The 11,996-nt window shown below is 39.5% G+C and overlaps 1 long non-coding RNA gene across 1 annotated transcript in view; it reads left to right on the top strand.

Moving 5' to 3' along the window:
- Window positions 1–2,238: 2,238 nt before the first annotated feature.
- The window catches only part of LOC148132098 (uncharacterized), a 55,815-nt gene continuing 46,057 nt past the window's right edge, over window positions 2,239–11,996 (top strand). Inside the window, exon 1 of the long non-coding RNA XR_015747581.1 lies at window positions 2,239–2,391. This is a non-coding gene — a long non-coding RNA (uncharacterized LOC148132098). The remainder of the gene's footprint in view (window positions 2,392–11,996) is intronic.

Here is an 11,996-nt window from a genome sequence, read left to right as displayed (position 1 = left end):
TAGCTTGCTGCTCTTCCTCTACTTCTCTTTGCTTCCCTCTTTCCCAGCATTAGAATTTTCTCCAGAGAGCTAATAGATCTTTGCATAATGTATCCAAAGTAGGATAATATGAGCCTGGTCATTTGTACTTTCTGTTTGATTGTTTTTCCTCTGCTAGTAGCATGCAATTCCTTTGATGCCATGCAATTTCATATTAGATTTGTCCTCTGAGAAATTCTGAAAATGTGAAGATATCAAATTATGTCCCACTCTCCAAAAAATAATCTCTGTTATCCCCTATCTTGAAAAATTATCCATGAACACATGGTTACTTCTTCCAATCTGAAGCCAGGACCGTTGCATATATTCTATAGCTCCATATATTAATGCTACCAAACTAAATCCAATTTTCTGTACAAGGTTGTACAGAATCTATGTGCACAGTCTATAACAGGGATTCTTAACCATTTTTCTCCCCATGGACCCCTTGGAAGCATGATTAAACCTAGGGATTCTTTCTTACAAAATATATTTACATACATAAAATAAAAAACATAGTTATTATATGTTACAAAAAAGACCAATTATGCTCAAATGCAGCTATCAAATATGACATTGTAGTAATATATGTGCTTCTTTATTAATCTATTCAATCAATAACAAAATAATGCTCTTTTTAGGGTATAATAATTTTAGATAGTGAGAATTAATAATGTTAACATTTTTGGAGCCAAAAAGCCACAAATTACTTTGTTGCTTACATACTGTATATTATTGAATGAACAATTTAATTTCAATAAGAGATTAGTGAAAAAAGTAATGTTTTTTTTCCTTGTTCAAATTCATAAAGCCCTGATCTAAAGGATTACTTCAAGTTGTGAGCAGACTATTTTTAACTAAATAGAGCAAATTCACTTGCTTGTAGGTATGTACAAATTGAAAAAACTAGAAAGAGGTGGAATGGAATGAGGTATGGAAATGCCATATTAATCTCTACTTCAGAATTTTAAAAATGCAGTTATAGTGGTAGAATATAGACTTTTGGAATAGAACTAAAATAAATTGCACGTGAAGAGAAATCCATTTCAAATTTTGTACAAAAATATTTCAGAATTTTATTTATCATACTCTCTTTTAGTGCAGCTATTTTACACTTGTTAAACAAAGCAGCCCAGATTCTACACCTGCAACATATATCTGCTTTTCAAATGAAACTTGATGGAATAAGTGAACCTGTTTTATAAAGCAAGGCATTTGTTCTGTTCTACAGGTCAAAAAGGGTCAGCATTTTCATCTTAAGTTAAAAATAACACTAAACACACAATGTGTTCCATATTTTAAAACCCAAAGCACACGATTATGGCAATCCAGAATCTTGTGTTTTCTGGCATATTAGATTGTTCTTGGCTTAATTAGATTTCAGTTTTACACAACCATCTGTTGCTTATTCCATACTCTTCAGATCTGTGGGGACTACTCCAGGGTTTATATATGTTCTGTTTTTGGAGAAAATAAAATCTTTATCAAGCCTCCAGCAGTCTTGTTGTCCCTGAGGTCTACAATGCAGTATGTGTATTGTATATGCCAATACTGAAGCAGAATAAGCTACACGATGGCTAGCATTAAGCTGCATAATGCAATGCAGTCTGAACAGGGCGTATATTCTTTGTGAAACCCTCAATTTTCCCTTTACCTTCACCCAGCATATCTCAAGAGATTGATTCCTGTGAAGAACAGAAATAACAATGAAAACAGATAATAAAAACAGCCTTTGGATGGTGGAACTGCTGAACTTTAACTAGAATATTGATGTTATGGTATGCCATACTTCCACACCATATCTTTAATTGAGTTGTAAAAGAAAGAAGTTAGATACATTGAAGATGTTTCAATCCCTTGTACTGAGAATCATGGGACAATAACAACATTATACAATTACCAGGACTTTCTGCCACGTCAAAATGGAATTATAGAATAACAGAGTTGAAAGAGATCTTAACAGATAACAGATAATCAGAGTTGGAAAGGACCTTGTAGGTCATCTAGTCCAACCCACCACCCAAGCAGGAGACTGTCAAGAGTATAGAACTTGGTATAGAACTGGAACAGAACTTGGTATAGAATTGGAATAGAACTTGGTAACAAGGTCAGCCAATAAATAGGCATAGCAATTAAATCAGCCAATGAGGACTGTTTTGGAAACTGAAACTAGAAGTAGCTTAGGCGTGGATCTATATTAAGCTCTGCAACTCTGCAGCTATGTTAAGCTCTGCAACTCTGCAGCTATGTTGACCTCTGAGTCTGTCTATTGAAGATGAAACTAACTTGCTTGCTGGCTGAAGATTAGATCTGCTCTGAACTTGCAACATGTTTCTATCTGAGTTTGCTCCATGTTGGAGAAATCTACAACTGGTTTGTAAAATCTACTTATGTTTATAAAGATGTTAAATGAAGCATCAGCCATCTGTGTTTATTTTTCTGGCACTGAATTATCGCTGCAAAACTCTCAATATGTTATGGGCCCAGAAGGCCAGAGAAAAAGACTGAATTGTAATTAAAGCTGAGAGACTGCCTGTGTTAAAAGTATGAAACAAGGCAAGAGGCTCTGCAGGATGGCTGAAAAAAATTAAAGAAAGCTCTCTACCCAATTTGGGTCAGAAGAACTATATTATTTGGGCTGCAAAGTTGGAATGTTTCCTGAAGGCTAAAGAGCTTTGGAATATTGTTGAAAATCCACCCCAGGCATGCATGATAGAGCATTTGCTTATATCATCTTAAGTTTAGAAGATGATCATTTTTTCAATGCAGCTGATTTAAAGACTGCAAAGGAAGTCTGGGATAAATTGAGGACTGTTCATGTGAGTGTATCTGCATGCAACATCATACAATTATCAAGAAAGTTATATGGAGCTTGTTTGCAGCCAGGAGATTCAACGGAACAGCATTTTGTTCATATGCAAACTTTGTGGAATTAGAACAACGTGGGATGAGAATATCTGAATCTCAGAAAGTGCTCTTAATTTTGAACAGCCTACAGGTATATGAAACTTGGGACATTGTTTCTGTAGTTCCCTGGTGCTCCAGGATTTTTGAAAGATATGGTGCAGTGGTTCTGAGATGACCTCTGCCAGCTCCTTTAAAACTCTGGGATGTAATCCATCAGGCCCTGGTGATCTGTGTTCAAGATCAGACAAGTGTTCTCTTACTAATGTTTTGCTTATTTTAACTTTTATTTCTGGTCTGTCTTTTACAGTTATGTTTTTGGTGGGCTGCGCTATAGTTCCTTTTTTTGGAAAGACCAATACAAAGAATGAGTTAAGCAATTCTGCTTTCTCTCTCTTGCCTGTTAGTTCCTTGCCATCTTCTCTCTTTAGTGAAAAGCTATTTCCTTGATTTTTTTCTTGTTATTTATATGTTGGAAGAAACTTTTTTATTATTTTTGACTTTTGTTGTAAGTCTTTGTTCGTTCTGAGCCTTTGCTTTCCTGACTTCGTCTTTGCAGATTCTGGCTATCTGCTAATATTCTGTCTTAGTTGTATGTCCTTCTTTCCATTTTTTTGCACTTGTCCTTTTTTTTTTTCTTTCAATTTGCCAGAGAGATCTTTGTGCAGCCATGCTGGTTTCTTCTTGGATTACTTGTTTTTCTTTCTCAGTGGTATTGTGGCCTTGTAGGCCTTCTTGTAGGACTTCTGTCATGCCCCTGGTGGAGTCTGACTCTGAGGAAGAGGAGGAACAGCCAACAGGGAGTGGGAGTGTGGCTCCAGAGGTGGTGGAGGAGGGTGGGGAAGGGCAGAGTTCAGCTGAGCAGTCAGAGGAGGATCCAGGCCCATCCCCTATCCATCCTAGGTCACACAGGGAGGAGAGGATCAGGGAAAAGCAAGGTCTACTCAAGAGGAGATTCCCATGATCCTCCTCATGGCTTGCAGGTGGGAGCTATGTATATAAGTTTTTCAGCTACGTAGTTAGAATTGCTGGAGTCAGTTAGTGTTTACCTTGAAAGAGGTTTATCTTTGTTGGCGTTCTTCCCATGGACTTTTCTCCGTTATTTGCCTGGAGTTTATGATTAGTTATCTCAGCTTGCTTCAGAACTCTCATCAATGCGGTTTGTTTTGGTTTTCTGTTAGCCTCATTATTTACGTTTGTGACTTTAAACTGTGCCTAATAAAACAGTGAAGTTAAGTTGAAGGCCTTACCAGACTTTAATATATGTTTTGGGTTATTTTGAGAGACTACGGGTCATCACATTTTGACTCCAGCCATCCCTTCAACTTATTTTTGCTTTTTGTGGGGTGACCATGGATCAACTCAGAGCAGAGATTGTCCAGTTAACCCAGCAAGTGGCACAAATGCAAGCTGCCCGGCCACGCTGAAAATGTCCAGTGGCAGTGCCAGATAAATTTGATGGTTTGCTGGCCCAGTTTCCAGCATTTTTTGGGCAGTGCCAGCTTTACATGAGTCTTTGGCCTGAGGACTTTCCTACTGTGTGGGATAAGGTGGAGTTTTTGATTAGTTTGTTGTCAGGCTCTGCAGCACGTTGGGCGATGCGTCTGCTGACCCAGCCCAACCAGGTGTTGGACAATTACGCCGAGTTTTGCCATCACTTTCAGGCCATGTTTGAGGACCCTGTTCGAAGCCAAACAGTAAACAGATGTTTGAAAGAGTTGAAGCAGGGATTATCAACTTAACTTCAAGTCCATGGGGTACAATTTACGGCATGCTTCTGGCAGACCCTACTTGCGAAACTGCAGGTTCAGATGTGTCTGTCATCTGCTCATCACCCCAAAACTGATGGGGGGACAGAGAGAGTGAATGCTATTTTGGAGCAGTACCTCCGCTGTTTCAGCAATACTCAACAAGACAATTGGGTGGAAGTGCTGCCGGTGGTAGAATTTGCTTACAACAATGCTCAACATGCATCCACCCGTGTGTCCCCTTTCTTTGCTAACTATGGGTTTCATCCATGACTTTTCCCTTTAGCCCTGTCTGATTCCCCAGTTCCGGCAGTGGATACGTTTTTGCAGGAGTTGAAAGCCGTGCACCTCATGGTCCGTGATCAACTAGAGAGAGCCAAGGAAGACTATAAACAGCTTGCAGACCGACATCATCGTGATGTTCCACCTTTAGCGGTCAGCGATCAGGTTTGGCTCTCTACTCGATATTTACCAATGACGCGACCATCGAAAAAGCTCAATCACCATTACTTGGGACCTTTTTCGGTCAAGGCGGTGATCAATCCTGTGGCTTATCGTCTCTCCCTGCCACGGACCATGCGTATCCATTCTGTTTTTCATCGTTTCCTGTTAGTCCCTACCTCACCTGACACTTCGCATACACCAACTCCATCACAGCCGGCCCCAGTAGCCCCTCTGGGAGAGGAGGAGTACGAAGTGGATAGCATCTGAGATTCACACCAGTTGCAGGGCCAATTTCAGTATTTGGTGGCATGGAAAAGTTATGGACCAGAGGACTTCACCTGGGTCGATGCCACTGATGTTCATGCTCCTCGTTTGGTCCAGGACTTTCACGCTCGGTTTCCTCAATGTCCTCGTCTGCCTGGTCCCAGGAGTGGGGGCCCTGCGGGGGGGGTGGATAGTGTCATGCCCCTGTTGGAATCTGACTCTGAGGAAGAGGAGGAACAGCCAACAGGAAGTGGGAGTGTGGCTCCAGAGGTGGTGGAGGAGGCTGGGGAAGGGCAGGGTCCGGCTGAGCAGTCAGAGGAGGATCCAGGCCCATTCCCTATCCATCCTAGGTCACTCAGGGAGGAGAGGATCAGGGAAAAGTGAGGTCTACTCGAGATTACCACGATCCTCCTCGTGGCTTGCAGGTGGGAGCTATGTATATAAGTTTTTCAGCTACGTAGTTAGAATTGCTGGAGTCAGTTAGTGTTTACCTTGAAAGAGGTTTATCTTTGTTGGTGTTCTTCCCATGGACTTTTCTCCGTTATTTGCCTGGAGTTTATGATTAGTTATCTCGGCTTGCTTCAGAACTCTCATCAATGCAGTTTGTTTTGGTTTTCTGTTAGCCTCATTATTTACTTTTGTGACTTTAAACTGTGCCTAATAAAACAGTGAAGTTAAGTTGAAGGCCTTACCGGACCTTCATATATATGTTTATATATGTTTTGGGTTATTTTGAGAGACTACGGGTCATCACAACTTCTAATGCAAGCCGACTGCTCAAAGCAGGAGACCCTACAGCATCCCAGATAAATGGTTGTTCAATCTCTTCTTGAAAATCTCCAGTGATAGAGCACCTACAACTTCTGCAAACAAACCATTCCAATGATTTATAGTTCTCACTGCCAGGAAATTTCTTCTTAATTCTAGGTTGGAATTCTCCTTAATAAATTTCCATCTGTTAGTTCTTATCCTGCTCTCAAGTGTTCTGGAGAATAGGTTCACCCCCTCTTCTTTGTGGCAGCCCTTCAAGTATTGGAAGACTTACCATGTCACCCTTAGTCTTCTCTTTGACTAGACATACCTACTTCCTGCACCTGTTCCTTGTACAGTTTAGCCTCCAGACCCCTGGTCATATTTTTGCTCTTCTGTGCATTCTTTCTAGACCCCCAACATATTTTTGTGTTGTGGTGACAGAATCAAAGGACTGAGGGAATTGCTAGCATTCTGTCTATTAGTTTTGATGTCTTCACTTTGAAAACATCCTGATACAAAGATTCACCTGAGCTAATTCTAGATTATGGGGTACTAGTGTTGGTGGAAACAATGGATCACACGTGTTTTTCTCTGCTATGGAACTATTCTGACCCAGGCTTCCTGAGACCGTAATTAAGCACACGGTTAGTTAAAACAACTCTTGTTTTATTTCAACGCTGGACATTATTTTCAATCCCAGCCGGTAATGAGTCCCAAACAGTCCCTTCAAGATAAGCACCACCTTTCTTTCCTTTGAATTGCTGCCAACAACTAAAGTGCCAAATGAATTATAAAAAACCAACTGAAATACAAAGTCTGCACTATTTTATTAATATTAATTAATAATTATAAAAAAGATATTAATCTTTCAAGGATTAATCTGAACAGAACAAACAACTTTGCTTCCTTTCGTCACCTTTGCCTGTCCTTTATACCTTATGGGAGAGGCAATCTCCTCCTAGCCTTACTCCCAAGTTGCCCCTTTTGTTTCGGCTGCTCTTGCCTTCTAGCAGCTCTGTGCACATGTGCACTGGCAACAGGCTCCCCTTGTTTCTCAGCCTCGCTGCTGCCAGACTCCAGAGGCTCCGGAGTCAGCACCCCATTCCCAGATGGTCCTGGCCCCATCTCCGCATTGGACACATGACCCTCATCCAAGTCCTCTCCAGACTCCCAGACTGGTCCCCGTTCTTCCCCACTGTCTGATTCCACTGCCATCTGCCCAGGCTGCCAACGAACCACAACAGGAACAACGAATTTGGAATCACGCTTAGTAATTAAGCAGATATGCAGATTGAATGGAAATAGATTTAAATACTTTTTAAAATACTTATTTTAATCTGATCAGCCCAAGTCTGGATCCAACTGACAATTTACAAATATTGTAGCAGTACTTCATAAACACTGTCAATCTCCAAGGTAAGTATTCCTCTACTCCACTCCCTTTGACATCCCCATTCAGGTCTAAAGATACAGAAATATATGAAAACTGTTTATTTATCTTACAGACAACATTAGCAGAATTTTAGATTAAAATCAAATAACAGTATGCTTTGAATTGCACCTAGAATTGTACATGCTGTCATATTACAGTATTATTATGCAGTATTATACAAAGAAACTAGCAACTATGAATTATGCACTATCATTAGATAATTTAGCAATCTATAACATTGCCTTAAGGCCACATTGTTTTATATAACAGCATTTCTAAAACATAAATAAATGTATGAATCCATTTTTCACTGCAGCGTAACTTGGTCCTTTCCATTTAGAAATGGAAACATTACCTGCCAGCCACAATGTTCTGATCCCATGAGGCTGATACCCATCTGTAGAATATAGTGAAATACTGTTTTCCCCTGTGTATTCTCCATAGTTTATATTTTCCTTGTGCTGGCTACGCCAAGCAGCTAGGAGAGAAAAAGTTGAACAGTCTTCTTTTTAGCATGATAGCTAAAAGATTTTCAGACAAATAAACAGATCAACAATGTGTGTTTGCACACTTTCCAAGTAACTTAACCAATAACCTTATAGAATGCATGCAAAAAAAGAAACAAAATGTTTTAATATTTCTCTGTAATCTTTTATACAACTTGGAACCATGAAATTAAAAGTTGCTTGCTCCTTGAAATGAAAGCTATGGCAAGCCTAAACAGCACATTTAAAAGCAGAGACCTCACCTTGTCAACAAAGGTCCATATAGTCAAAGCTATGGTTTTCCAAGTAGTAATGTATCACTGTGAGAGTCGGACCATAAGGAAGGCTAAGCACTAAAGAATTGATGCTTTGAATTGTAGTGCTGGAGAAGACTCTTGAGAGTCCCTTGGATTGCAAGGATATCAAATCAGTCAATCCTAAAGGAACTAACCTGGACTGTTCTTTGGAAGGACAGATTCTGAAGGTGAAGCTCAAATACTTTGGCCACTAAATGAGAAGACAGGATCCATTGGAAAAGATGTTGGAAAAATTGAAGGCAAAAGAGAAGACAGCAGAGGATGAGGTGGTTAGATAGTGTCATCAATGCAATGAACATGAATTTTGGCAAACTCCAGGAGACAGAGGAGGACAGGGGTCCTGGTGTGCTATGCTCTATGGCAGGGGTGTCAAACTCAAGGCCCATGGGCCAGATCCGGCCCATGGGGTTCTTAGATGTGGCCCACAGGGCCACCCTGGAAACAGCAAAGGACCAGCCCATGGTGCCTCTGCCAGTGAAAATGGAGCTTGAGGGAGACATGTGCAGCCCTCCTGAGCTTTGTTTTCGCTGGCAGAGGCTTGCAGGAAGCTGTCACAGCAGAAAATAGAGCTTGGGAGCCTGTTTTTGCTGGCAGAGCACTCAGGCCACCACACATGCCCCCAACATGAGTGATGTCAAGCTGGCCACACCCACCCCAGCCCCCTGAGGTCAAACACAAGCCTGATGTGGCCCTCAATGAAATAGAATTTGACACCTCTGGTCTATGGGGTCGCGAAAAGTTGCCACATGAAAACAACAAATCTTTTATGCCCACTCATCTGTTGGAATTCATTCTTGGAATGTATTGTTATGCGACAACTACAGTAGTATTCATCCAGTAAAATGGCAGTGCTTACAAGTTTGGATCTATGGTATATACTCTATGCTCTTTGTTCTAGGTAGAGTTCTCTATTTTCTGTTATTGCTCTGTGTGGTACTTTATATAGCCAGAATTTCTAATACCATCTGATAGGTGATGAACTCAAAGCAGTGAAGAATATAGTTATTCAATCAGAATAGAGCTGGAAGGCACCTTGGAGGTCTTCTAGTCCAAACCTCTGCTCAAGCAGGGGACCCTACCATTTCAGATAGGTGGTTGTCCAGTCTTTTCTTTAAAACCCTCCAGTGATGAAGCATCTACAACTTCTGAAGACAACTACTGTTCCACTTATTAATTGTCCTCACTGTTTGGAAGTTTCTCTTTAGTTCCAGGTTGTTTCTCTCCTTGATTAGTTTCCATCCATTTTTTCTTGTCTTGCCTTCTGATTCTTTGGAAAATAAGTCGACCCCCCTCTTCTTTGTGGCAGCCCCTCAAATACTGGAACATATCCCCCCTGGTCCTTCTTTTCTCTGTACCTATTCCTGTAATCGATCTTCATATGTGTTTGTCTCCAGGTCCTTAACCATCTTAGTTCTTCTTCTTTGCACTTTTCCCAAAACCTAAGCATTTTTTTTTTTGTAACGTGGTGACCAAAGCTGGATGCAGTATTCCAGTGTTTCTTCTGTATAAGGTTGAATATTTAGGGGGTGAGCAAACATTTTGAATTCCAATTATTTTCAGATGAAAATAATTGTTTCATGCATTTTGGAAAAGTTTCAAACTCAATAGTGTTCTGATCTTAAAGTGGTCTTAATAGCCCAAAACAAATTTGAAACATTTTGCCTATCTCTAAACTTTTGTTTGCTACTTTTTGGAATGATCTCTTCAGGCATGTCACAATTATGCTACCTCTGCCCAATCTCTTAGTTTTCACTGTCTGTCAGTGGTACCGCTATTAGGACCAACTTTCTCATTCTAAGAGTCAGATGCATTCTGAAAATGAGCTCATGGCTAGGAACCTAACAAGTGCTAGCTTTCTGTGAGGTCTCTTATAACTAATATAATTATGCACTACTCAGAGTCACTCTGAATGAGATGAACAGTCTCTAAATTTGATATATAAAAAAAAATTAAATTAAAAGAAATTGTATTGTTTTGGTTCTTGTTGCTTGTTGTTCTAACTCTGCCTCCTGACTCAATATTTTTAGCCTTTAGCTGCCTCTTTTAACATATTCTAACACATACAGCCTATTTTTCTAAAATAATTATAATCTATTTCCTTAGCTCAGCATTATGTGAAATGTCAATGCTTACTGTATCCCTTTTAGTATCATTATAAGCAAATGTTATTTCCTAAGCAGTAGCATGGTTGAAATGTATTTCAGATCATGACTTGCTATCAAAGATGTTTACGTAGCAGAAGGAAATGCTTAAATTAGAGGAATTATTTTTTGTGGTTTTGTTTTCTTTCAAGAAGTGAGTTAGAAAAGAAAAAGGAGACAAATAGAATGAGGCCAGGGAAGGTCTTACACTTTTATAAAAAAACAAATGCAAATACCCTTCTTGTAACAATAATTGTTTAGGATTTATAGCACCCTAAATTCAGAATCTTTCAGCTGGCATAAAAACAACTGCTCCAATATTGACAGGAACAGCCAGGCAAGAAACTTTAAGGGGAAATACTCAATCCGCTTCCACCTTTTTTTCTTCCTGCAGTTACAAATGAGAATGTTATAAAGACATGAGTATTCTTAATTTACTGAATAAATTCAATTTCACTTTACATAAGGGCAAATTTACTAATTCACTTAGTACCACTTCATACATAATGAATGTCTACATCTACCAATTTCAAATAGACTCTAATGAATGCATTATCATTTTTGTTGTATCAACACACTGAGAAACTGAAAAACAACTTCTCAGCATGCATACAGCTGCAAAATTATTTACAATGGTAGGGTGGACAGATTGGGGGTTGAGCAAACATTAATATTTGACTGATACCAATTGTAAAAAGTCTGTGGGGTCAGCAGCAAGACTTTGGAATATCTTACGCTTCTTCCAGTGTTCCAGTTCTACATTCCACTTCCTTTTCTAAAAAGTACAGCAAATTTTCCCCAGCCATCAGTGTTCCATGTCCTCATGAAATATTCTAGCCTCATTTTGTCTGTTATCCTCATAGCTGTCTCTCTCTCACACACACCAAAATCTCCTAACATGCAAGTCTGAAAATCCTTCAGCTTTCCCTGAAGCTGCTAACAACCCAAGTTTCTGTCTGAAAGAGCTTGAAAACAATTGGCATCATAAGTAGGAATCCTTGCTTTACTATATATCATATGCAATAAATAAATAAAGCTCTTGTTCTATTGTTCTCTAACAATAATGATCTAATTATGCAATCAAATTGTGCAATCATATAAGACTGAGTGGAAAATAAAACATAGAATGATGAATAGCTATGGGTTTGTTGTTCACTACAGGCTAGTATTTTCTTTTACATTTAATTCTCCTTCTCTCATTTTCTTACTGTTCCTCATTTCCTCCCTTGTGTGATAACAAAACATTTCCCCCAACAAAATAAGATTAATAATTCTATGCTATCAAGTTGAAGATAAGTCTTAACAACCACATAAATAGATCTCCAAGATGCTCTATCCCCAAGTTAGTCCTTCAGGTCTTCCAACAATAGACTATTGTTGGAAGACCTGAAGGACTAACTAGTCTAGTTAGTCATCATCTAATCCATTCACCTTGCTAGTGGCCATCCTCTTCTCTTTCCTATCAGGAGAACTAACAAACCATTATTCTG

The sequence above is a fragment of the Notechis scutatus genome, chromosome 2, assembly GCF_049901735.1.
Source record: "Notechis scutatus isolate UNSWTSFEM ecotype Mainland chromosome 2, rNotScu1.2, whole genome shotgun sequence".
In the NCBI taxonomy this organism is placed as follows: domain Eukaryota; kingdom Metazoa; phylum Chordata; class Lepidosauria; order Squamata; family Elapidae; genus Notechis; species Notechis scutatus.
The sequence above is the reverse complement of the archived record's forward strand: the minus strand, read 5'-3'. Positions and strand labels throughout refer to the sequence as shown.